The sequence below is a fragment of the Anas platyrhynchos genome, chromosome 29 (assembly GCF_047663525.1).
Source record: "Anas platyrhynchos isolate ZD024472 breed Pekin duck chromosome 29, IASCAAS_PekinDuck_T2T, whole genome shotgun sequence".
Taxonomy (NCBI): Eukaryota; Metazoa; Chordata; class Aves; order Anseriformes; family Anatidae; genus Anas; species Anas platyrhynchos.
This window is the reverse complement of record NC_092615.1, coordinates 5,407,742-5,431,196: the sequence shown is the minus strand read 5'-3', so window position 1 is coordinate 5,431,196 and position 23,455 is coordinate 5,407,742. Positions and strand designations below refer to the sequence as shown.

General features: G+C 48.1%; 2 protein-coding genes across 4 annotated transcripts in view; one reads left to right on the top strand and one right to left on the bottom strand.

Annotated features, from left to right (window-relative positions):
* The window catches only part of ADAMTS10 (ADAM metallopeptidase with thrombospondin type 1 motif 10), a 57,496-nt gene extending 42,631 nt beyond the window's left edge, over positions 1-14,865 (bottom strand). Inside the window, exons 1-2 of one of the 3 annotated variants that reach the window (XM_005029189.6) lie at positions 14,718-14,865; positions 10,486-10,774 (exon numbers count right to left, since the gene is read on the bottom strand). The gene's annotated coding sequence lies outside the window, so the exon portion shown is untranslated. Of the gene's footprint in view, positions 1-4,325; positions 4,551-10,485; positions 10,775-14,717 lie in introns of those variants that run through there. The other 2 variants (XM_021278512.4, XM_005029190.6) reach the window with 2 other exon arrangements.
* Positions 14,866-15,499: 634 nt separating this feature from the next.
* Positions 15,500-23,455, top strand: part of ZAP70 (zeta chain of T cell receptor associated protein kinase 70) — a 28,987-nt gene continuing 21,031 nt past the window's right edge. Inside the window, exon 1 of the mRNA XM_005029187.6 lies at positions 15,500-15,717. The gene's annotated coding sequence lies outside the window, so the exon portion shown is untranslated. The remainder of the gene's footprint in view (positions 15,718-23,455) is intronic.

Sequence of the window (23,455 nt, the reverse complement as noted above, 5' to 3'; positions counted from 1 at the left end):
TGTCCACCGTGCCACCTCCTGGCTGTGCTGCAGAGGGCAAAGTGAGGGCAGCAGCTGTGCACAGCTAAGCACCACAGACTGGCTTGTCCTCATTCCCTGCAGGGCTGCAGAAAGTGAACCAAGAAAGGCAGAGTCGAAACTAAAGCCCAGCGTGCTGCGGCACTCTCCTAAGTCAGCATTTTTCAGAATCTATTAAAGCTTGAGATTCCAGCTTTCAATTTCTGTCACAGCTCCAAGGTCTGCGGACAGAAAGCCGCTCAGCTGAAGTATATTTTCTCCTGCGCTTTACACTACTAATTTTTCGTGTTTTTCAGCTGTTGAATCAGCTTCCTCAAGGATGTCATTATTTCCTGTCCTTCCTCCTCTCCACGACCCCGAACGACAGCAGCAGCCTCTCCTCCTCTCTGCCTGCCCTGTGGCAGCCCCAGGCCCTGAGAGCTGGGAGGGAGCTGCCGGTGCCAAGAGCCCGCAGCCCCCTGACCTCGGGGAAGGAGCTCTGGTCCGAGCGCCACATGTTAGGAATTACAGCTGCAAAGTTCCCGTAAGCTGCCGCGGGGGAAGGGCCCCAGCTCTGATTCCTGCACATGGCAAGGGGAACACAACCCCTCTCCAGCAGCGCTTGACTTGCAAGGCTCCAACGAGCCCGTATCATGCAAGACAGACCAGAAACACAGGGAAGGCCGAGGGCTCCACAGCTTCTTCACCATGCACAAAGTTTTCCATAACCTCAGTTTTCACATTTCGCCTCCCGAAGGGCAGTGGTCGGCAGGCGCAGACACTCTTGGGGACCCCAGGGTCCTGCGGGACGGACCGGCTGCGGCTGAGGGAGGCCCAGGGTATGGGGTGACCTCTCCCGGTCTCGTGCCTCCCTCGCTTGGGCCGGTTGTGATTTGCTCCTTCCCGAGGAATTCGTTGTCCTTGGCAGGAGCCCCGCGAGCGGCTGACGCTCCCCGCTCCCAGCGCCAAGGTGGCTTCGCTGTGTGAACCCGTGGGCTGAGCCGCCTGCACGAGGAGGCTGCTGCCTGCCCCGCTCTGCGGGAGCGGCAGGGACAGCGGGAGCACAGAGCCGGGCTGACGAGGACCACGGAGAGGTGATGCCACGCGAGCTCGCGGCTGGACTCAAGGTTTCCTCTTCCGACACTGAAAACACTCAAGAAGGGGGGAGGAGAGGGGTAAAATTCAAGCTGGAATAAAGAAAAGAGAAAAAAGAAAAACAGATGACAACTGTTACTAATTTCAACATCAGGGCTGCAGACAGAATTCCCTGAAAGCCTGGCTTTTTGGCTGGTGAGGCAGCTTTATGGGAAGGTAATAGGAAGCAGATGGGCCCTGGCCGGGGCCAAGAGGAAGGTTCAAGGTGCCTCCTAGTGCAGAGAAGAGGAATTTAAATGCTTTTAAAGATGCAGGACCCAGCGGGTTCCAGGTTTCTCATCCAACTTTTGCAAATTATGAGCTCAGGTGTCCTTTTCCCTTTTTGAGAGAGAAATAAATACAAACACAGCTCTCTGCTTCCAGCATGTCCCGGTGGGAGGAAATACTTCTGATGCGCCCCCCTCCCTGCCCTGGCCCTTCCACCGACACATCCTCCCCGATGTGCAGCGTCAGCTGCCGCGAACAGTGAGAGCAGAGCTGCGGCAGCACAGCTTCACCCAGCAGAGCAGTTCTGGGCTCTGCTATTAGCGATGCTGTTAACAAATGAATGAAAGTAGTTGGCCTGGTCCTGTGTCCTTGCAGCAGCTGGCTGTGGCAATGACACCAGGGCACAGCCTTCAGAGAGGGACAGCCTGGGGGGGTGAGGGCCGGTGCAGGATTTATGTGACTTGGCTGTTACTTACATCTTGCACCACCTTGGACAATGCGCTTTAAGCTGAAACCACTCAGATCCCCAGGCACCCACCATCCCTGAAACCTGGTGCTCTTGTGGATGTGGCCTTTCTGCTGTAAAATGGGACTAACGGCACTTCCTAGCTGCACCAGGGTCACAATGCCACGTCCCACAGCACAACCCCTCCCAACGGCCAGCACACCAAGCCAATGTGTCAGACATCCCATGGGGGGCAGCTGCCTGGCCGCAGTGCACAGCCCCACACATGTAGAGACCTCTCAGGATTGCTTACCACTCTCAGAGACCCACTGCTCCATGCTGCAAACCTCGCAGTGTCTGTAGCTCACAGAGACTGATCCTAAAACGGCCATGTTTTCTGTAAAAATTTTTCACCTTTTCACCTGCTCTTGTTGCTTCACAGAGGCCCGCAAGTTTTGGCTGGAAATCCTTGGCTGAAATCTGCTTCACAAATACTGCTGCAGGGCAGGAGGATAACTCCGTGTGGTCTCCATGGACTGTCCCGGTTCCAGCCCACGTGCTTTGCTCAGGGGACATGACCTCAACTCACAAACTGCCACATCCCTGCCACTGCCTGACCTGCGGAACTGAGCACTGCTGGGGACAAGGCAACAGAGGCACCCAGACCGATAGCTCCATCTCCAGATGTGTACAAGAGCGAGCATGCGCAGGTGGCAGATAAAGTGCAAGTGTTGAGGAAATTGTTTAACTGGGGACTGGAATGCCTTAGAAGCCCTGGTGAGCTTTGCCAGGCAGCCATGTCTGGGTCTCCTTTCTGCTGACCCTCTTTTCATAGTTGACCCTGCAGCAATCCCAATTTACCAGAAAGGAACGCACCCCAAGATCTCTCCCTGTGCCAAAATCCTGTGCTGGGATTCTCATCTTTCACTTTATCCCCATGTTGCGTGGTTGGCTGCTCTGCAAGCAGCTGCCAGCCCCTCACCAGGAGGCCAGGACCCCCTCCGTGACCGCAGGGACCTTCATTGGAGGCAACCTGGGTGCAGGGCAGAGTGAAACAGGTGATTTGTGGGGGTGACTCTGGTGTGAGCAGCACCTGCTGGGGCCGTTCCAGAGAGCAGAGCACAAGCAGTCAGTGCCGACACCAACATCTCCTCCTTGTGACCCAAGGAAGCCAGCAAAAAGCCACCCAGGTGACCCAGGTCAGGCTTTTCAGCATAAGAAAACACAAGGGCAGATGGCTCCAGAAAGAGATAGAAAAAACACTTCCCCAGATGCAGTGCCATGCAGTGCCTTCAAGGAAAATTATCTGCCTTCTTGCACATGCAGCCAAACCTATCAAACACCAACTTTTACGCAGCAAATCTGCATGCCTAATTCAACGACTTCTTGGTCCAGATTGGAGGAAAGGACAACGTTTGCCAGTCACTACTGCAGAAAGCAATCAGAGCTTAGCCCTCGCAGCCAGGCACAGCCAGGTCCGCTCACACTGTACAGCCAAAGGGGACATCTCCTTCCTCTCACCCCACTCCCTCCTGGCTCCTCTTTGCCATCCATGGTCATATGGAGGGGAAGCAAAGGGAGCAGGAAACAAGAAAAGCCACGGGTGACAGAACTACCTCCTTTCCCTATAAACTACTCCTAAATCACCTCTCATCATTGCTATCTCCCCTTCTCATCTCCTCAGGCTCTGCACACCCCAGAACTTTTGAAACAGGCGGGTTCCTCCCTCCCGGCACCAGGATGCAAAATGCAGCTGCGTGTTTGCTCCCGGCCGGGGGCTGCTGGCCCTACTGCACTGCCCTGGGGCGGGTGCTTCAGGTGGGCACAGTTATCTCCCCAGCACTCAGCAGGTTCCTGCACATTCCTTAGGACAGAGCAAACTGTTGCTCCCCCTCTGCCTGCCGCATGTCCTCCAGCAGGAGATGAGGGGCCAAAGGTTCCCAAGACCTCCCAGCTGTGAGCAGGAGACTGTCCTGATAGGATCTGGAGGGACTGCTCAGTTGAAAACAACCTGATTTGCAGATGGCAGAACTCTTTTTGCAGCCAGCCTGACAGCATGACAGGGCTTCCAGTGGGAAGTCATTTCTCGTCTCTAGAATAAAGTTATGGGTTAAAAACAGAAAATTCAGCATTAGCTACATGCCAGCTCACTGCTAGGACCATGGGCTGAGGAATGAGAAAAATGGGTTAAAGTCACAGATCTGCAGAAGTGAAAACAAGAGCCTGAACCTTAATCAGCTTTGCTGCTCCAAGACAGGCCTCTCTGGGGGCATGGCAAGCAAAGAATTAGAAACAAACGTGGTTATCATCATTCACCAGAAAGCAGCAGGCTCCAGCCACAGGATGGTGCCATAGCTGCAGCCCACCTCGCCCGGAGGCACCATGCCATCCCACCCTTGCAGCACCACTTCGCAGCACCCAACCCCAGTGACAGTGGGGTCACTTTTGGAGTTTGCTTGAAGGAGAGGCGCTGCTTTCATCAGCTTTAAAGTAAGACCCAATCCTGTCCAAAGGTGCTTACCATCAACGCGGGGAATCCAGACCGATGCTGCCAGTCGGAACCTGAGTGGTGAGGGACACGAGCCTGGGTCTCCGTGGCCCTGTGAGCACCCTGGTGCCTGGCTCTGGCGAGCAGGGGAACAGCCTCACTGCCTTCCCACCACTGGCTCCTCCTCACGGCCTCGCTGCTGCGCTCTGCATCAGGCCCTGCCGTGCTCTAGCTGGGCACACCCTTGGTCCCTTTGTACAAGCAAGCTTCATAGGGTTTTGGGCTCACTCCAGTACTGTGTGGGAGTGTTTTTCTTTTTTTTTTTTTTTTCTTCTTTTTAAACACACAAATTGTTTTACAGTCAAGCCTATTCAGGGTGATCTTAGTGAAGAAAGGAATGAATTACCTCTTTGCTCCCTCCAAAATGCAGCGGGATCTTTAATTTCACCAGCAAAGGGATAAAAGGAACCCACCACAAAGCAAGGGCATGGGAATGGAGAGTTGGGAGCACCAGCTTCCCTCTGACACCGACTGCTTTGCTTTCTGGAAATCCTATCTCTCTGTTACATAAGGATCTGGCCCTATCTGGAAAGCTGGGGTCATTGCACTTCTCCAAGTGTGGTAAAATGCTTGGAGGTCCTCAACACGAAAGCGTAGAGAAGTGCCAGCTCGTATCATCATCAGGATGAGCCCCATGGATGAACCCAAACCTAGCTGCTAAACCAGCCAACTTCAGCCAGGGGCAAGGTGGCTACCAAGCAGCACAGCACTCCCAGCCTTCGAATTTTTTTGCTTTAAGGAGACGACTCCACCAGTTCTCATGCAGGTTCGCTTTCAGACGGGACTTATGCAATGGTTTGGAGCTGCTCCATGTGACCCAGACTTGCTGGCCCCCTGCCACCGCTCTCCTTGCTGGCTTCAGCCATGGACAAAACAGCAGCAGTAAAAAGACGACTGAGCAGTCATTAAAAGAAATTGCACTTTGCCTACCATATGGTGCCCTTTCCAATTATACACATATACTATACATATTAAATACACACATGCTGGCCACGTGCACACAGACCAGGACCACAAACATCTGTGCACAGCTGTGCAGTCCACGTGGGTGGATGTCACCGCTGCATGCAGATACATACTACCTGCATGCAGGTTGGTGCTTGGTAGCCACACATTCCCTGCACATGCTGCCTGCACGCTATCAAGCACCGCTGATAAATCTGGGCCTGCCATGAACCTATGCTATTTTCATATCTGGCATCTCTGTGTCAATGCAACTGTCTTCTGCCTTCGTATAAGTACTCTCTGCGCACATTTTGTGCCCATGTTTGTGTAGGTAGCAAATGTCCGGAATTACAGGCATGGAATATCTGAAAGTCCACACTGGAGAGCATTTCAGAAGTCAGCCACTCGTGTGCACAGGCACATCTGCAGCATGTAGGGGAGTGCAAGCTTTAGAAAACATGCAAAAAGTCACTTTTCCCAGTGAATCCAAAGCCCCAACACCAGCTGTGGGCTTTTTACAGAATTGCCTAACCTTCCCCTCAAACAAAACGGACCGGTAGGCTGCCTTCTAGTCAGCAGCTCAAAGGGAGAATAGCTCCTGCATTGGTTCTCAACCACCTGAGCTGCACAAGAGCCACCAGTCCCACTGCAGACCCTCCTGCCTGCAGGGTCCAGCGTGGTCAAGAGAGGATCCACAGTTCCCAAGCCTCAGCACAAGCAGCTATACCTTATGCAGACCTGTTACAGCTGACACACCAAGTGTGACACCTCCTAAATGTCTCCTTCCTCAACCTGGCTTTAGGGTAGGGCTGTATCCCACACATCCTGGCGCTGCACCAGCATTAGAACACTCCAAGATGGGTCTGGATCATCAGGATCATGTGCTATAGCCCCCTGTAGCCCGGCTCCTTGCCCACCACACCACCTACATCCGTGGCACAGCGCAGTCTCACACACTGAAGCCAGAGAGACAAGAAAGGCCTACCAAGCTTCCCAAGGAGGACACCTGAGGTGGCTCCTGTTACCCAGAAGGGCTGTGAGAAGTGCTGCGGGACCTGCAGTGAATGCAGAGGCAACTAGCTCCTACCACCAGCACAGCATCCTCATGGCACAGCAGCATCCAACTCCACACCAGCAACAGCACAGCTCTGGACAGGGAAGAACTCACAGCATTGCTTGTCTCTAACCCCCTACTGCTGATTTGGTCCTGCCACACTGAAGTGAAGAGTAACTGAGTGACCCACAGAGATCCCTGGTCCCATCCGCTTCTCGGAACAGGGTTAACTAACAAAACTCAGGCTGTCCCATGGGGTCACACACAGGAGCAGCTTAGAAAAATGAAGTGAGCTGCGGAGGAATACCCAGAAATGGAAAAATAAGTTTGGACCAGGCTCTCCTTCTAGGAAATCAGAGAAGCAGCTGCATCATGGCAACACAGAAGAAAGGAGCCTGGTGAGCAGAGCCCCAGCTGGCCAGAGGCACCTTTCTCCATCTGCTCTACCTGCATCGCTGCCTGCTCAGCTGTGTACAGTCGGCACCATGGGGCCCAGGCTGTCCCCTGAACGGCAAGCACGCAGCCTCAGCCTCCCGGGGCACTAGGAGCACAACACTGCCGGCACACAGCACAACTCACCCCCAAGACCCTGATGGCTGCACCATCCCACCGCCTTACAACCCTCCCTGTATCCCCAAGTCTCCCTGCAGCCTCCCTCTCCTCTCCCTACTGACTTCATTTCACAGCAGGGCAAACCAAGGCAAAAAGCAAAGCCAGTTGACCACAGCTATGCAGGAAGCCCACGCAAGGGCATGGGGGTCCCCCCTTGGTGCAAGGCAGCACGATAGTGACAGTGAGCACCCCCAGGTCCCCATATACATTTCCACAGAGAAACACACTGTGAGCTCTGCACTGGGATGAGGTCTTGCAGACTACACGGGGCTCCCGATTCACTCCAGCTCTCAGCTCTGGAGGATCTGCAGATCGCTTTTAGTCTCTGGCTCCCACGAGTGAGTTCCAAGAGCTGCGCTGTGCAGAGAGTTTATGGGCACTTTTTCCCCTCCCTCCAGGTTCTCTCTTCAGGGAAACATATGGCCCAGATGGTTTGGATTTGGTGGGGTATGGCAGAGTGCAGCAGAATGTGCCATCTCACAAAAACATGTGGCATTTCCTAGTGAGGAAGTTGCAGTCCAAAGGTCACCCAGTACATTTATCCCTGCCTAGATGCAGAGGAGCTGCCCAGCTGCTAACCCCAATAGGGCCTAGCTAGTGATTTTCACCGTGGTTTTAAATGAAGCCCACAGGGTGAAGTCTTGGTCCTGTTGAGGTCAATGGCACAACTCTCACTGCAGGAGGCCAGGATTTCACCCTTAAATTCAACTGGAAGAAAGATTTATATATGTTTGAGTTCAAAAGAATTTGCAGAACTACACAGGAATAGATTAATTTGAACTTTTAAAAAATGGAGCTACAGTGGAAGAATAGGAAACAATTGCAGTAATGGTGGCTTGGGATGATAAACAGGAGCATAGAGACGCTGAACACAGCATATCCCAAGCATGTCTTTTCCCCATCTGGGCAAATGCAGTACATAGGAGAGCAGCAGCAACAGAGCAGCTGGACGGAGACCCTGCACTTAACGTGTGCCACTGACATTGCTCCACTCAAGTCAGATGGAGCTAAAATATTTTGGCACATGTTCTCACTGGAGAATCTCCCAATACTTGAATTGTTTGCAGACTTGATGTAAGGCACTCCCAGTAACTGAGATGGTAAGATTTGCCTGATGATATCCCTTTAAAACTCCCTACAGCCTTGACAAACAAGTCAGTACCTAGGCTGGTGGTATTCTATGCTTCTCACCCTGCAATAGCTGCACATGAGATCTGACCTGCTTACAGATTCCCAGCAAATGTCTGCAACTGCTTGCCCTGCAAATATTTCCTATGGGTGCTGGGGTCAAGCAAAGATCTTTTTGACTTGCATATCTCTAGCACATTTGAACTGACATCATCCAAATCACTAGTGAATTGTTTCTGAAAAATTGACAAATTTTATTCAAATTCTGTTTGTTTTAAGTTAATTTGCGTTAAATTGAGATCTAGGCAGGACAGGACGTGACAAACACATCCTGCATTGTTTCTGGCTTAGAATGAACTAATTGCTGGAAACTTGGCAAGAAAAGTGGTTTTTGGAGTTGGGGGCTTCAGATAAGCTTTAGATGAGTGCTTGAACAGAATTATCTCCTAGGTGGGCCTGATGCAACCTGCACTGAAAAGCCCTCTATGGCAGCAGAGCCCACGCTGTCCCCAGTCCAGGGCTGTATGTGATAAGCACACTTATTCCTCCCCACAACAGCCTCTGGGTGGCCTTGAGCCATCAGCGATAAAAGAGCTCTCAAGTTACAAGATTGCATGTTGGTAATTAAAAGGCCTCTCGCATGATGAGGAGAAACTGTTTATGTTGAGCAGGCAACACCTTCCCTTAGGGTTATACTTCACCCCATCGATAGCTCATTCACTCACAGCTTATTGGAGCACTGCTCTGCCAAATGAAACAGTTCAGCCCCGAAGTCTTATCTGGAAAAAGCATGATTTAGAGGAGATGACAAGGCCTTTCCCACTCCACCATCAAGCAGCTGCTTGGGGAACACAACAGCAGACGCACCTACAATCACCGGAGGTTTCTCTAATGAAGGAGACGGAAACTGGAGGGTGCTGCCCGTGGGTGCTGCTGGTGGGGCCAGCCCAGAACAATGGGATGTCAGGGATGGAGCAACCGAGACAGCCTGCATGAGCCTTATATGGAGAAACTTCGTGACACTGGAACCATCTCCCCAGAACTAGAGGAAGACTCTTTGGCTCAGGCATTTAAAGCTAGTCTGGGCACGGCACTGGTGAGTAGAGGGAATGCTCCTGCAGTGGCTGAGGAACTACCTGGGCAGCCTGACAAAGCATCTTCCCTTCCACTGCCTGTGGTGTGAGGGAGACCAAGAATGAACAAAGAAAGGCTTCAAAAATCTTCCTGCTATCACCCATCATGCACTCGATTGTGTGCTGTCACCATGCAAGCTCTGCTAACAACAGTATTAATGAGCAGAATAAGAAACAGATCTCCCTGGCATGTCTGAGTTATCTCCAGCCAATGTGGGTATTGGCATGGACTTAATTAGGAAAACAAAAGCCCCCTGAGGTTCACAGCCAAGCATACACTTGATCAGAAATGTGCCCCTAAATGAGCCTCGGTTTGAAATACTAAATTTTGCCGCCCAGACACAGCTGGCGCCAAAGCAAGGTACCTGCCCTGGAGCGCAGCACAGACCAGAGTGGCTCCGCGCTTCTCTCCCAGGTGGATTTTTCCCCTCTGGAAGATTTTTGCCAAGGTTATTTTATAAACTCCTTTCTATTTATAGTGCAGCTCCTTCAGCTCTAATGAGATAATCTTCTGGCATTTCACCATCACTAATATTTACTTTGATGTTTAAAATAACATGTTCTGAGGGACTGATCTTATTAAAAACCCCTTCAAAATATAATCAGAGCAAAGAAATATATGACTAGTGCAACAGGGCCAAATGCCTGGTGATGCACATGAAGTTAATGACTTTGCAACTTTTTCAGGTCAGACAGTTTATAATCCTCTGCCCGCATCGCACAGGAGGGAAAGAGGCAGCTCCTGAAGATGGAGAGAGGCAGCAAAAGAGGGAGAGGGAGTGCAATCCACGTCTATTCACAGGAATGAGGACAGCAAGGAATGCAGAGTTCTGCAGCAGTGACTGTAGCTGCTGCTTTCTGTAATTAAGAGTTTCACCCACAGCAGCTCTGCCTCAGAGAATCCTATTTTAAAGCAGCAAACATGCAATCAGATGGCTTAATGCAATAAAAAGTAGAGTGGTGTGGGGAAAGGGGGAGGTGAGAGAGACAGCGCGCGAGAGCAGATGCCTGACTCCTGCCGTCTGCAGACACTTTGAAACACAACCCTGCGTTTTTATGGAAACTCTGAATGTTGGAGAAGGGTGAACATGGTTTTCATTCTCATAAATGTTTTTCCAGCATGCAATACTCTTCGGGCTCATTCCTTCTCCAGGGAGACGGTTCTGATTTCAAAGAACATTCACATTCCCTCTACCCCAGACCACCCCACTCCAACCTCAAAGAGTTTTCTCTGGAAAAAATATTTTAAAGACTGTTTTACCTTTTTCTAGCGTTTTCCCTTCTTTCTTCTTTTTCCCCTTTTAATTCTTTGAGCTTCTTTTGTTTTTCTTTTTTCTTTTTCTTTTTCCCAGCAGCAGCCAAAGGCTTCTCTCTCCCCCTCAGTTCTGCGGGTGTCAGAAAGTTTCCAGGCTGAGGGTTTATGTTGCCTTCCTCAATAACCTTCTTCTGTCAGACCCAGGCAGCGCTGGACCTAGAGACTATGCTAAAAAGTCTCCTTTCAGGAAGTGAGCAGTAATAAGAGAGAGGCTCGGAGGCAGCATGTATAGGAGCTGCTCAAAAAAAAAAAAAAAAAAAAAAAAAAAAGAAACTTTGCTCAGGAATTTTGCCAGGATTATCCAAAAAAATCCCAAACCCACAAGGCTGTAAAAGTCCCGCCCTGACTGCTGACATCAGTGCAGAAGGCAGGTCTTGCCTGCAACAGTATAAAACTAATCAGCTAAACCCTCTGCAAAAGAGCAGGCAGCGATCCTCCCAGGCAGACAGAGCTGCTCACAGAGTCCCAAAGGCAATGCGGGCTGGGGCCTTGACGGCTCCCTGGCCAATAAAACATCCCTATAAAAGCAGTAAAGCACAGGGGTCACACTGACGGCAGCACATAGCAGACAGAACAGATAAAAACAGGACAGGATTCCCCCCTAACAACAACAACAAAAAAAACTAACACACAAATGAAATTCCCATCCTTCATTATAACTAGCTTTCAAAATGTTTTTAAAAATGCATGTCTGATGAAATTGCCTTAATAACAACAGCTGTGCTCTATAGCATGATTAGGTATTGGCTTTAAATTTAAAAAAGCCCTCAAGAATTTGTTAGTGTTTTAAGAAGTCCATTCCCTCCCAAGTTACATCATTTTCGCCCTGTTGGCTCCTGTAATGCATAATTTCTCTTGTTCTGCTGCCACCGTGGAGTGTCCCACAGAGGACAATACATTTCTAAAGAACAGAATAAACACTGCAAATAATAAAATAGTTTTTTTTTTTTTTTTTTTTTTATGAAAAAAAAGCCCTTTCAGGACACATAAAACAATAACCAACAATAAAGGGCAGGCACTCATTTCTTTCTTCTGTCTGAAGTCTTCTTTGAGATCAGAAAGCAGAATGTGCAAAGCCTTGGCAAAGATAATTACCTGGCCATCCTGCAAATATAAAAACCAACCCTTCCCAATTGCCCTGCTTCTCTCTGGAAAGAGAAGGGCCCTGGGAAGGACATGAGGAAAAGACTGCAGCATCAGGCAGCAGAGCCCCAACCTGAGCCCCTCTCTGGTTCAGACAAACCCCAAAACCATTCCCAGGGAGCCTTTTGGCATGAGAGGATTTGCATGAAAGGCAAGAGGGTGGAAAGGAACAGGGGAAGGTATAAGCCAAGTCTACATCCATACAGAGCCAAAGCCACAGGATCTGGCCCTAAGGGCAGACCTCTGCAGCCACAGCTTGTGGGGAGGGTGCTGGGTGCCACCCAGGCTGACCCAGGGCAGGCTGGTGAGCACACAGCTGTTAGATGAGAATGGAGGACAGGGAAAGCCACAGAGTCAGACCCAAGGCCTGGCCAGCCCTGTGCCTAATCTGATATTGGTCACGGGATGCTTGAGCAAAAGGATTAAGAAAAAAAAGCAAGAAGCCATCATTCCTTTTTTTTGCAGTACATCCTCCCATACCCTCTGCTATCAGCAAGCGCAGGGCTGAACCAGAGGCAGAGGCTATATCCTCGCATTTCACAGACATAATGCATTTTCTTCTACTGGCTGAAGCCCTCTGAGATCCACTTCTGGGACGGAGCAGCAGCATGATCTGAGCAGGAGATGTCCTGGAGGAGGAGGAAGCTGTGCTCCAGCACCTTCCTTCACCCTCAAGGAGCGTGTGACCACAAGCCAGAAGTGTGGCTGCAGGAACTGAAATCCGACGTGTACCTGCCCCTGGATACTGCCTTGGATGGTGGCCACACCAAGCTCCTGTCCCTGCAGCCAGGGCACCGCAAAACAAGAGCAAGGGCCACTCCTCCTCACAGCCACTCACCCTGGAAGGGCCTGGCTCTCTCTGCTTGAAAACGGAGTTCAAAGGAACTGCAATTGTTGGGCTGGATTTTTGGCCACTTCCCTAGTTGGGTGGAAAGATTAGTTTCCTTCCTTCACAGGCCACACTAGCCATTGTCTGAGCCCCCACAGCACGTACAAAAAAGAGCAGCTAAACAAAATATTTGGGGTTTAATTGAATGGTGCCGCTTCTGGCCAAGGAAAAACTAATTGCTCAAAGCATGGCCTGGTGCCATTCTAGGGGCTTTCTGTCTGCTGCAGCTCGTCTCCAAATACACTCAGTGTGTAATTAAGAGGGACTGAGGCTGCAAACACCCATCTTCCCTGCTCTGTGTTACCTATCCCCTCTCCCTCTTCCAGGCAGGTGGTCTCCTCACCTGGGGCTGCAGTCCCTCTGGGACGCTGAACACAGCACTAGAGCCTCCTGGCACACAAAGACAAACAACCAGATCCCATGTGTGTGCCTGGAGCAAAAGCCTCCACAGGACTGTGCCTGAAAACAGTACAGCCCTACAGATCTTGTCCTCAGACCAGGCCACGTATAGTCCTCCACTCAAGAATTAATCTTAACTGAGCTCCAGCTTGGGCCTGCCTCTGGAGGGGTGATGGAGTCACCTCAGAGCTGCACACATCTTCCCAAGCCAAGGCCTCAATCACAAGCACGAAAGCCTAGAAAATGGAGAAGGGTAAAGGGACATGATTTAACAACAGAGGGGGCATGAGACCCTGCCTGAAACAAGAGTTTCAGGGGCAACCGACAGCGACTACAATTTGCCTCCAGCATCAAGCAGTGACAAGCAGCGGCTCCCTCCTTCTAGGATGAGGAGTTGAGGTTGCATTTCCAGGAGATGCCTGAAATCCTCTCTCCACAGCTCCCCTGCACCCTCCCTCACCCTGAAGGTGGAGAGGAGCCCTGTGCTCAGCAGAGCTGCAGGACCCTGGCCCCAAGGCTCAGCAGCCCAGGGACACTGCACCCTCGTGTGGCTACATGGAGCAGAGGCTGCACATTCTGATCCTGCGAGGTCCGGACTCAACACCATGCAGGTAGAAACCCCCAAGGGGATGCTGCACCCAACCCAGAAGAAACAAAGAGCAATGACTGCAGACAAACACAGCACATCGCTTCTGGGCAATGCTGGCTGATGCCCAAGTGCTTCCAGCACATCCAGCTGCAGCACCAGTTTGCACGACACTCAGAGGCCAGTGCTCATTTTAAGGCTTGTAAGGCTGCCATTAAAGCACATAAGAGATGATGCTGAGGCCTGATGGGGTCATTTTGTATAACCATTTTGTACATAAAACAAAAATAAAAAACTCTTGCTACGTCTAAACTGCAGGGCCTGGGCAGAGTTCCCAGCTCTGGCTCTACATCAGAGCCTGGCCCCATGTCCATGTTGGGACTAGCTACTTGGCCACAGACTAATCCTTTTTATGTTTGTACAGTACCTAACACAACAATCCTCCATTCGGTCTTTTAGCTACTGCTGTAATAAACAAACTGCTCTGTTTATTTGTAGCCCAAATACTGCAGGTTGAGAATCTACAAGTAAAACCAGCTATAAACAAATGTTTCTGATTTTCCACTAGTGTGGAAACATGCAAACTAATTGCTCAACAGTGAAAAACAGTTTAATTAACCCCAGGTGTTAGATAAAATTGGGTTGGTGTCTCCCAAACTTGTCACTTCAGCTTGAATGAGCCGCTGCTAGATTTGAAAGCAAAGCTGAAAAAAAAATTACCAAAATGATTACACAATGCCTAAAAACTTTGTGAGTGTTCTGGGCAAAGGACAAGTGTGCTAGTGAGCCTTGCTGAGTACTCAGGAGCAAGACCTCTGCTCACATTGCAAAGGTGTGTGTTGGGACACCATGTTTTCACACTTTTAAACTGCCTAGGTGACTCATCTTCCATCTCAGGGTCTCACTTTGTGCCTGCAACAACCTTTCATATTGATTTCTGAGTCAACATCATGTACAGCCCCATACCAAAAATATAAACAAATCTCCTTGAGGAGATTTGTCCATGAAATGCCATACAGTCAAATAATGCAAAATGCAAGGTATCCTCGAGTGTATGTAATCCTACCACAACATTTTTTTTCCCAGCCTTCAACATCAGCAAGCTCTGCCTGCCACAGTTACAGCCCCAATCCTGACTTCTTCTACAATGCAGTCTTCTACCTGCATCACTGAGACATTTGGGGGATTCTCCATCCATGCATCTGTTGGAGAAGCTCTTTGCATTCAAGCAGTCAAGTCACAGCTCTGCAGCACTTCTTCCTAGTCACCTGTGATTTGGCGCAGAACTCCAATCCTTAGCCCATTTCTCTCAGCCTAATGAGCTGTCAAGTGGTAATGATCTGTTTATCGTGGCTGGTGATGAAACATTATTTCCTCCTGGAAAAGGAGGCATGCCCTTGAGGAACAGCTGAAAGCCCTTCCAAGAAAAAACTACATTTGGTAGGACTGGTGTTGGATGGTTCCCAGCTGTTAGTCTTGTGGCTGTTTTGGCTCTACAAACAGTTAATTGGGAAGCTGAGCAGAAAAAAAAACAGCCTAAGAGAAGCTTCTTAGGTTCCTGAGGCTAGGTCTTGACCATCACACACCATCACTTCAAAGAAGCCCTGAACAGAGGGCCTCTCATCCTGGGCTGGATGTGAACAACTGAGAGAGGCTAAGCTCTCCTGACCACCTCATGACTTCCAAGGGACCTACCATATCATGGTATGGCAGAGATGGGCTTGTGCAAAAGGGCTCACCTCCCAAGGAACATCTGTTCAACAGGCAAGCAGAAAGCTGTACTGCCATGGTAATGTCTTCGCTCAACACATCTGAACAAAACCTGATCTTCACCACCTTCCTCTGATCTGTATTCTCCCACAGAAGACCTGGCACTGAGAAGGTCTCTTAGCTCTTTCACTCTTCGAGGTTACACAGCTTTTATTTTCTCTTCTTTCCTTTCCTGTGCAACAAGGAAATAGGTCACGTTTCAAAGAAACCAGTTAACGGAGGTTAGCAAATGCCAGACAGCTCACTGGATGGTGTGGCCTGTTCCTCTCCTATCTCCCAAAATCAAGACATTTCTCACTTGCCAGAGAACGTTTATCCCCTCCTTTCCTTTCTCTCTTCAAAACTGCCACAACGAAGCCCTGACAAGACGTTTTGCCCATCTATAAACCAGGTAAGACGTACTTTTCTGCTGTCAGTATCTTCGGTAGCTGTTGCGCGACATGGCTGCTTTGTTCCTTGCCGCACACCCCTTAGTAGCGGGAGGGGAGATCCCCTGAAATGCTGGTGTCGATAAGCCCAGCTTAATTCACCGTGAAACTGCTCTACATCTTTCTACTGACTGCTCCAACAGCATAGGAAAAGATCGGTGTGATGTTAGGGGGCATTGTTCTCTTTTTGGAGTTGGGGCATTTAAATCAGAATATAAAATAATAGCTTACAGGCAGATAGTTGGGGTCAACAATTCTTTCTTTTATCTCTGGACACAATGTCAGAATTTGTCTTATCTGGAATCTTCTTGTTAAGCTGACTGTGAGCCTAAGTGGCAACGTGGGAAGACTTAGGGTCTTTGGAACCCACTGAATAATGCTCCACGTAATCGAGGAGGGCTTCAGAGATTTCCTACCGACAAATACAACAGCAAATATACTCAAAAAAAAAAAAAAAAAAAAAAAAAAAAAAGAGGCTTCTGCCAAATTCACATTTGCTTCTCTTAATTTCTTTGCCATTTCATCTGTTATTGCTCTGCATTTTTATGTGAAAACAGGCACAATTCCAAGTCCCATCAGTTCAAGCACAGTCCATGGTGTGATGGAATAAACTAGAACAAAGGAAAGTTGAGGTTAAGCCTCAGAAAACATTTCCTAATAGGCAGATCTATGGAATACACGCTTCAGGGATGTGAGGGAAACCCATCACATGGGCAGAACTGTAGAGGTGACTGCAGAAGGGAAGGGATCAGGGTCCCTCACTGGCAGTGGGATGAACAAACAGAACTATGCGGTTCTGCTTTCTGATATATTTATAGCTTTTGTATTTGCAACCTTTCATTACCATTTTTCTCCTTGAGCAGAAAAAGGGGCCCAGGTCCTAGTAGAGGTTGCTGATGCTCCCAGGAATACTTCTTAAACATGGATGATACCATAGCAGTATTAGAAGACATACAAATAAATGCATGTGGGTTTTAATGACATTAAAAAAAAAAAAAAAAAGGTTCAAATTGAAACCTTAATCAGAAAAAGGGTTTCTTGAGAACTCTCAGATAACAGGGATTATGCTGCAGTCCTTGTACTGCCCTCTAAAGCGAGAGACTTCACATGGAGCAGAAAACCTTGGAAACACAAGGCTTTGTACATGACTTAAGTCCACTGAAACAGCTAAAGAAAGCTTGGCTTGAGCGGTTAAAGCATGAGAGGTCAGAAGGGGCAACAGATATGTTAGTTGTGCCAAGCTTTGATTCCAGAAACCCTTAGCCGGTGGGACCAACAGCACAAAAGCAGAGATGCCAAGGGCAAAGGACACGAATGAGATGAATTTTATCCACCCCTGACTCTGTGGATCTGAGCTGAGAAACAGGACTAGGTACAGAAAGATGTGAAACCCCTGTTAGTAGGGCAATGGAGAAAATGACTATTTCCCACCCTCCAGAGAAGTATACTACAATTTAAAGCTTTGCATCCTTTTTTTAGCACATGCTTTCCCAGGAATCACTGCTAACTTGTAGTAGCATTAGATGGGCCTTATCAAACACACTAGGTTCAGAATTAAAATACCTTTTATTCCTTTCCTTACCAGGAGTGCAAGAACAGGTATTTTTAAGTGGTTTTAACCACTGAGTGATGGTAACTTATGTTCATAATATCCCCAGAGGTGTCAGGAAAGGCCTTGCTGGGTCTAGCATAGAATGGTCAAGGAAAGGCTGGAAAGAGCTCAAAACAGAAAACAGATACCAGGGGCTATGGAGAACATGGGCAGTTTTCTGCAAACTCCATATACAGCCAGCATGCAGAAAGCTGTAGCCACTCTAAGGAAGGTAGGCAGGATAAAGCATAAACCATGGTTTTATGATAACTCTACTTCCTATTCCCATTCAAGTGACCAGAACAAAAAGCCCTTTCCATTATTAAAGTAAATGAAAAGCCCTGTGCGGGCCTAGTCCAATACTTCTGTGCCTCAGCTCTATACTTGGAAAACAGAGATAACAAGCTGCCTGTTAGTAGTGCATTTCAACACTCAGAACAGACCTTTTCACATAGGAAATGCCTGATTGTGAACGTAAACTTCCATTACCGCTTGCAGGTCACACGCTTTGCTCAAATGTATGCTAGTCACGTGCAAACACATACCTACGCTTCAGAGCTGATATGCTCTTGTAAAAACAGCTGAACTAGTGAAGTCTAAGTCCAACTTCCCCCTGCCTCCAGAAGTATTCATTTTTCTCTTCAAAATTTCTTCAGAAATGTCTTCGTATTACCTTGTAGCCCTGTGCAGTCTGAACTGTTTAATCCTCTTAAAATATAGTAAAGGAATGGTCTCGCTCTACTCTGAAATAGTGTTCAGAGACATCCAGATGGTGCTAAAGCAAAATTTGCCCCTCCTGCTTTGATGAAGATGTAGTGAGGCCTAGCAGCTCACCCCCACGATAATATTTTAAACATGCTGCTCACTATGGCTTTGGAAGATGAGCTGGATCTTGCAGAATTCCTCTCATGCTGGCAGTTTAGGTTTTGAGCTCAGATTCATCTTTTGCCCTTCAAAACTCAGAAACACTGCTCAGTTAACCTTTGCTGTTGAGTTGGAGGTGACTGTTAGGCTCTGAGCTGTCATTTTACTTTATCGGTCAAGCAGTGGAACAAGATGCCCTGTGGTGGAAGTAGTGGAGTCCCTATTCCTGGAGGTATTTAAGAGATTCGTGGATGTGGCAGAGGAACATGATTTAGTGATGGGACTCAGTAGGTCAAGACGATGGCTGGACTGGATGATCCTGAAGATATTTTCCAACCTATATGATTCTGCAATTTGTCCAGTTGACAACCTTAAGCCAGGACCTGCCTGTGCAGTGCCCCCGTCTCGTCGGACAAAGCACAGTTTGCCTGTGGTCTGGCCCTTTTCTACAGATTTGCGAAGGTGTACCCTATAGTGTTAAATCTGCCCTTGGCAATACAAAAATCATCTCCCACTTCTCTGTGGCTACTTTAGTGAGCAGCAAATGCCAATGTGTAAGTGCTGGGGCCTTAAATTCAACACCTAACAGAGCATTTTCAAAAGGTCTTGGAAAAGCATGGCCCCAAACTGCTTCTGACTACTGACTGCCAGTCCTCTCCCAATTCATACCTGGGCAGCTTTGCCCAAGACCTCATTTCATAAGCCACAGGACCGAAGTCTCTTAAGACAGCCTGCATAACAGCCTTTGTCTTCCAACAGGACTGGGGTGCCTGAATTTCTTTAATTCTGCTGATCAATGCCCACCTGTGCTATGGTGCTTTCACAGCTGACTTGAGCACTGGAAGCCCCAGGCTGCAGTCATCCATAGTGTGATCCTACTGCAGTTAATCCAATTTCTGGTGACTAAGCTTCTCCAAAGATCATTGCCCCATACAAAATGATTGTGCCCTGATACAAGCGCATGAAGCTCTCAGCCCCTTTGGGGACAGAAAGTATTAAAGGCAGCCACAGCTAAGCACTGCTCTGTGCCCACGGTTGGACCCTGCATGAGGTGAGCCATCGATTCACCCAGGATCTGCAGCAGGATCTCTGGAACCCAGGGATCCTTTGCAGCTATGCTGTTCTTTGACACTACTCCCAGGCATGCATAAAAACATCTGCACAGGACTGCAGAGCTAGTCTGGACCTGAAGGGATGACAGGAGGCTTATGAATCTCTTGCAGCTGATGACAGAATTAGTTTAGCAGGGACAGTTGCACACAAGCCACACAGCATGAATGCTGCAGAAGTTGAATCTTTTAGGCAGGGCCTGTTGCTTGTACCTTGGCACATAGGACATACGTAGCTCTTTATTCTGAAGGATCCTAAAGTACACCAGAAAGCAATCACTTCATCTTCTTGGTGACACTGAGGGGAAAACACGATTCAGTTGTTAAGGTGAGTTAATGACTCAAGCAGATTTAGGGAGCCTGGAACGGTAAATGGGGTAAGAAGCTTCAGATAATGCTGTATTTTTCTGTAAATTCCAAAGGATCTTAAAGCACCACAAGAAATTTATTTTCTGAACCTCATTGGGCAAAATAAAGCATGCATAAAGATAATGAACTGACTGTATTTTTCCAAGACGCATCCTTGTTCATCTAGATATAGTGTGCTTACTGTGGTAGGCAGCATAACATAACAGCAAGTGTGTGACTTGGCAGAAGTGCAGTCCAGGGCATTACTGTGGTATGAGCTCTTCTGCCTGCCTTGTATTCATCAGCAGGAGAGGAATCATAAATTTCATCCCTTATCTGCCCAGAAAAATAAAACTGAAAGACGGCATGTGGATGCAGAGCACATTCAGGATCCAACGAAGGCACGTTTTCAAGGCCCAAAGTGTGTACTGTTCTTGGCAAAACCTGGGGTAAAGCCTGTGAATGGGCAGGTAAGATCCTGGCTGTTAGGGGAATTTCTTACTACCTGCCAGACTTTCCAGCAGAGTACTGATGCATAGCAAGGTTACAAAGGAGATGAGGAATTTTAAAGTTTTCTTGCACGCAAACTGAGAAAATTATATACTGCAAGAGTTAAACACTAAAGCAGAACATTGTGCCTTCTATTTCATCCACAGCAAGCTTTGGCAGGGCTGCTCGGTATTCCACCAGCACTGCAGCAGGATTTGAGGATTTATCCTATTTATTTGACAAAAGTCACTCTTCCATAGCACTGCTCCGATAGCTGCTGCTGCCACCTATTAACAAACGGACAGAAAAGTAAATGATAGAGACAAATCTCAAGAGATACCAGACCCATCACCTACCAGTCATTGACTCAAATTCAAACTAGCATTCCAGAGAAAGTACTTCTGCATCTGAGATGCCCAACACAAACAACTTGTGCCCAGATTTTCTCTTGTTTGAGTTTTTGGCCAATAAGAAAATAACACTTCAAGGATTTAGCCAGATGAGTATTATAATCAGTTATGTATTTGTGCTTCTGAAAAGCTTCTAAATAACTGTCAGTACAGTCCATTATGTAAACAGTTATGGACAGGTTGGGTCAATTAAGAACAGATTAGTCAGTTTTTCCTTGCTCATGGGCTATCCTCCTCCTACCTGCCGCTTCACCTCATCAGAAAACTCCCAGTGCACATCTCTGGAGCAGAACCATACCTAAAAAATTGTTGACATCTGCAAGGCAGATGGAAAATAGATATTTTGAGTAAAAATCATGACCCTCTTCCCCTTAGATGTTTGCACGGATCCTGAAGATTATAAGTGCAGATGTACACATATGGCTTGCCCCTCTTCTCTTATCTGATGAGATTACAATCAGTCATGCACAGAGCTAGAAGGCAGAGGTGAAAGTACGCCCCACAGCTATTACTTAACAACTACAGCCTTATTAAATTAATACAGCCCTAGGGAGCAGTGTGAGACTATTCCACTCTAGGACAGTGCAAGAATCTCTCTCCCTAGTCCTGCATCAGATGTTTAAGGTCCTGCAGCCATCATCATGTCAAGTTAAAAAGGACAGACGGATGTCAGCAAGGGTCCTGCCGCAGCCGGAAGCGGTAAAGACAGGCACAGCAGACTCCACTACAGTGCTGAGCTGTGAAAGGAGCCAGCAAATACTGCCCCAAGGAACATTTTGATGGAGGACCATACAAGAGCCTAGAGGAATGACCTATAGTCACAGGGAAATGGGGAGATAGGTGCCAGAGGTACAGGCCGAACTTTCCAGGGTGTTCAGCTCTCCGAAGTCATGCTACAAGGGCAGGCTTAAACAGCACTAGGTTGTTCTGAGAATTCAGCTGGACCCATGCAGGGCACGACATGCCCTGTACAGCTGCCAGCGTCCTGGCTCCCCTGGGACCTGGGGAGGGTTTACACTCTTTTTTCTGGAACTGCCAAAGAAAAGCGTCTTTGCAAGTAATTGTTGGTGCTGTGACCCACCCACTATGAAACAGGCTGTGAGACCAGCAACAATTCTGCCAGCAGTGCCCCAACAGCTGCTAGACAGGAACATCCAGCCTGTCCCACCACAGCTGGATGCAATCCAGCACCCTGAAGAGCTCTGCAGCACAAATCCTTGTCCTTGGACCATAATGTTCTCCTTGGAGAATCTGTTTTGATGGGTTATTAGCATCCCACAGCAGAAGTAACTGGCATGTTCTGCTGACAAGGGGAGGTTGCAGAAGAGTGAAGCAGAAGCTGAGTGATCAAAAGGTTTTCTAGAAGACAGTGTTAACCCTCTGCTGCTCATCCCAGGGTCTTACGTTCAGGGACAAGAGAATGGTGTTTGTATGTTTAACTACAAAGGTTCAAAGTTAGCTTGCCTGGTGGAAAAGTTATGGGAAATGGTGCATTTTGCCCATGGTAAGAAGCTGGGACTAAGCACAGGTAGATATTAATATAACCTCTGATCGATAGCACAGAAAGAACAAAAGCTAAGAACTTATGAGACCATGGGGAAAGAGCTATTTTTTCACCTCAGTAGCCATATAGCTGATCAGTTAGCCACATTAAAAAAAAGTGCAGGAGAACAGTAAATATTGCCCGTATAATAGTCTAGTGAGCAAGCAGAAGACTTCATTCTTACTTCAGACACTGATGTTCAATGGAAGACCAAAAACATCAACAGTGGAAGCAAAATGTTTCTGCATTCAGTGTTTCTGTATTCCATGGAGCCTTGGCTGAACTAGAAATTGCATTGGCCAGAGAAAGGAATTGAAAGTGCAATTTTCCCTGAATGGAACTCAGAATTGCAGAAGTTAGATATGGGAAAGTCCTATTAGCTCATCCCAGTTTCTTCCTGCCTGTACATGATTGTTCCCTACAGTAGTGATCCAGTGTTAAGTGACTAGGAATGGGACTTTCACTATTCTCCGTGGAGACACTGTTCCACATCCTGATGGATCTTATTAGGAAATGTTTCTCATGAATCAGTGGAAAGTCTGGCTATCTTCTCCTTTATCCCCATATCTTACCAATTCCTAAGAGGTATTCTCATTAGCACATCAGTCAAGCCCTTCAATTACTGCTCCATCCCAAACTTGGAATGTTTGCAACACTTCCAGTATCAAAACACCTACTGAACTAAGTAACCTCAGTGGTGTCAAGGTGCCAGGATCATGTTCACTACTGGTACTGAATCACGTGAGTGGGTTTGGGGTTTTTGTTTGTTTTTTGCTAGTGTTTTTTTTTTTTTTTTTTAAAAAAAAAAGCTACAGTAACTTTGTTCTGATCTGTTCCATGTAAACAAAACTCATCTTTTTATATCTGAGAAGCAGTGAGTGCACTCGCTGCTCTGCCAGCCTCTTCCCCACCAGCTACTCTACTTACAGTAATATTTTGCTCATAAAAGCAAGCGCTAGGGCTGCAGTGCCAGTGGCAAACACCAGCTGCCCAACACACTCATTTGGTCATGTCTGGATCTGCTGCTAGCCCCCTTTGCTTGGGCTTTCAAAATGAGATTGAGAAATCTCACTGACTCATGGCCATTTGAGAGCCCATGGCACTTACTGCAAGCACAGAGAAGTTGCTTTGGTGTCTAAGCCAAGTTCTGAGTTTAACATTTATGCTCTGCCTGCCTAAATCCCCTCTAGCAGAGCTATGTAAGGTAGTCTCCCATTTTAACATACTATTGTGTCAGCACTGAAGAGCAGAGTTACAGGGCAGCTTGAGCACACTGAAGCCTTCCTCCTAGCTAATGTTGAGGGCACCAACACACACTACTGATGCAGCACCACTACAACCTGCTCA